At 36.2% G+C, this 3,531-nt stretch overlaps 1 long non-coding RNA gene across 1 annotated transcript; it reads right to left on the reverse strand.

The window, feature by feature from the left end:
- Positions 1-944: 944 nt before the first annotated feature.
- LOC107716502 (uncharacterized) lies at positions 945-1,695 on the reverse strand. The gene is made up of 3 exons (XR_001637217.1): positions 1,526-1,695; positions 1,339-1,425; positions 945-990 (listed from the first exon to the last, which is right to left on the reverse strand). It is a non-coding gene; the product is annotated as an uncharacterized LOC107716502 (long non-coding RNA).
- Between the last annotated feature and the right edge of the window lie 1,836 nt (positions 1,696-3,531).

Raw genomic sequence — 3,531 nt, forward strand, 5'->3', positions numbered from 1 at the left:
TGTATATGTATATATGTATATATATGTATGTAATGCACAGTCACATGCAAGTTTTAAAAATATTTTATTGACCCTTAAGAAAAAAATTCAAGTAAGAGTTGACTGATTGTTAAATGATTGTTAGACAAAACTAGCTAACATCAATATATTTATTGATGACAGTGTGCTCATGCCTCTATTGACAGTGTCATGAAATTTACAATAGCTTTTTACCATACATGAACACTGGAGGGCGCTGTTGCCCCACTAGCTGTTAAAAGATGCGTATTGTCTATTGTGAAACTAAACAATCTTCCAGAGCAATAATGGCACAAAATAAAGTGCCATTTTTGCAGTGACATAAAAATCTACAAAGGCTGCTAATGACCAAAAAACTTTTTTTTTTACAAAAAAAAAGTAAATAAAATAACTTAAAGAAAAAATGTTAGCTAATAATAATTTTCAAATATGTTTTTGTATACTGATTTATAAAACATTAAAAAAATAAAATGTTTCAATTAATCATTTAAAACTAAAAGTGATGAAAACAACTGTAAAGCTGTTCAAAAATAATTTGTTGTATGTGCAAAAATGTATAATTACCTAGCAGTACAATACTCAAACATCACCAAAAAAATAAACAAATTACAAAAAATACAAACTGGTTTGGGTCTATTGTGACATTTTATTTGATTTAAGAAATTTTCAAATTTTTCTACATTTTCTCAGTTTTGAAATCAAAAGATGCCTTTAAAAAAAAATCATTTCAAGAGTTAATTTCATTTAATTTAATTGACCAATGGAAAATTAAGGTAAAAAGGTTAAATCAGATCTGCTGAAACAGTCGCCTAAGCCATCTCAACTGACAGTATCTTGTATCAATCAACCATTAATCATCTCACCATGACAGCCAGGTCACACATGTTGAGCTGCGGCATTCCAGGGATCAAATCCGTCTGATGCTGCTCCACTACTGCGGTTACCTGTCTAAGAACATCCCGGTACTCCTTACTTTAAGGCAAATGAGAAAGGGAGAGGTCAGGAAAGAGATATGTACTTGAAACATATATGTCTGATAGATATGAGAGATATTTACTTTTCTTTTCACAATGGTTAGTTATTTACAAGATGCTTAATTTTATTAATGCTAAATATAGAAGATATATTTAGAATTTCTTTATTTAGATTTTGGGGTGAAACCAACCCTGACAATGTTCTTGACAGGTTTTGTGAGACCATATACTTGTACCATGATGTTTACATGTTACTCCAAGAATACCATAGTACTATAACTCTATACTAACACATATCCAAAAAAAAAACATTTTACAGTTAATTTACAGCCAATTACTCTCCTACTTCAAAACAATAGCTGATATTTGCTCTCGGGTAACTGTTTACATCAACTGCATCATCGTCTTCTTCAATTAATCTTCACAGCCTCATCTTAGCATGGAATATAAAATAGTTTTAATTAATTATTCGCTTATGCATGGTTATTACAAGATAATGCTTGGAAAAATATGTGACAGACAGGCAGTCCCACCATAAAACACACGCACGCACAGGTCCCCGAGGGCTGCCGTTTCCACAGAAGCGGTCATGTGTCCTCTCATTATTTGTGTTGGACAGCATCCCGCACCCCTGCGTAGTGTGCAGGGACCCTGATGGTTTCAAAGGAACACTGTTCTCAATGGGACCTGTAGGCTTAATGGGCTTCAGAGAATGTGTGTCTGTGCGAGAAACACACAGAGACAAATATCACTACTGCAATTACGGCCGTAATACAAAGGCAGGCAGCACCTGTGTCAGGCCTGTCCCTTGCGCTCAAAGGCAGCCTTCTGATTGGCCCCTGGGGAAGGGGTGTGTACATGTGGGGTGAAGTGTCAATTAGTGTAATTACCCTGGGCGCTGTCCGACTCACACCTCCAGTCTCTACACTTCTGCCTTCCCCCGGGAGAATCGGGCATGAGCCGCACGCTAACATCTGCTCCCCTCTCGCTCAGCCTGGACCAACAGTCTTCACCCCGAACGACCATTCCCCAAAACCCTGACACACATTACTTCACGTCCTACAGGCTTTTCATCAGCAGTTAAGAGGTTTCGTCTAGTGGTTGACCAATATCAATGACTGATTGGAATATAACTGCAATAGAGTGCTGCAGGGATGCAGAACCTGAAATCGAAGTATAGGATTTTAGTACTTTCAGTTCCATTGTCTGGAAATCAATGGTTTTTTGGTTAAAAATAAAGTGAAAATAAGGTCTGTGGTTAACACAATCTCAAGATATTTTCACGTTTTATTCTACGACATAAAATACATCAATAACACACCCTTGTGATTTTTTTTTTAAGCATTTACTTGTCTCAAAAAAGGTCATTAAGAAGTGGCTAAATGGGACTACAGGGGCTGTTGGGGACATTAAAAATCATCACAATGAACAGGTAAACGTATCTAATCACTAGTCTGCTTTCACAGACTCATTATGGGATGGTGCGTTCAAGTCATGTCGGATAGATTGTATTTACGAGTTGAACGCACATGAACGCCACCACAAAGTCGTTATTACGAGTGGGAAACTCGAAATTTTCTTTAAGCCCCGAGTTTCCGAGTTGGGGGCGTGTCAATGAGAAACATGCGGAATCGATGGATGCAACGTCTGTAGTTGACGGTAAATTTTTGTTTAAATTGATAGTTTAGTAGTCCTATAAACTTAAATTGGTCATGTTCTTGTTACACAGCTAGTTAATGAAATCCAAGTAAAAAAATGCTATCATTTTTGCACCTATAGATGAAAAATCTTTTGATTTGCCATGTTGCATGTTTTAAAAATATTAAAAACGCAAAACACACCTGATACGAGTTATTTGCTCTTCATTTTCTATAAGCAGAGTTAACAGACCCTGTTGTATTTTCTTGTAATTTATTAAAAGAAGGTACACCGCCATCTTGTGCCGACTAAACTGACTTGAACGCACCTGATGTCGTAATTACGATTTGTCAACTCGTAAGTACGAACGTCCCAGGAGGACTTGAACGCAGCATTACTCTTGCAAACTATTCTAAACCAAGCTTTCAAAAAATTGTTTTTTAAAGTCTGAAAGAGTTGTCTAAGCTTGATGGACCTTAGTCAGGCTAGCACTGTGTTTAATTTTTGACAGGAATAAAAATGAGTCTGTGGAGGATAGAAGTACAGTGCGGTCAATAGATTGTATTGTTGTTTAACAACATACCGATTGTTCAACTGACAAAACATATTCACGAAAAAATTACTAAATAAATCAGTAGACAAAAACTCCATAAAACAGTCTGAAAGTTGATAGTTCTAACCTTTGTACAGTGCATGCCATTGTCAAGACTGCAAGTCTATCCCTCACAGCTTCGTTTTCATTTACATTTAATTCAGTATGGCATCTAACCTGACTAAAGGTCTATGGTGGTGACTCATGCGACTGAAGACTGAAGGCTATTGTATTTAGGATCCAAAAAGTTGTTTATTTATTTTAAAAAAATATCCTGATGAACAACATGTAACTTTCAGAAACTTTGGT

This window comes from Sinocyclocheilus rhinocerous, unplaced genomic scaffold (genome assembly GCF_001515625.1).
Source record: "Sinocyclocheilus rhinocerous isolate Xijiao unplaced genomic scaffold, SAMN03320098_v1.1 scaffold1411, whole genome shotgun sequence".
NCBI lineage: Eukaryota > Metazoa > Chordata > Actinopteri > Cypriniformes > Cyprinidae > Sinocyclocheilus > Sinocyclocheilus rhinocerous.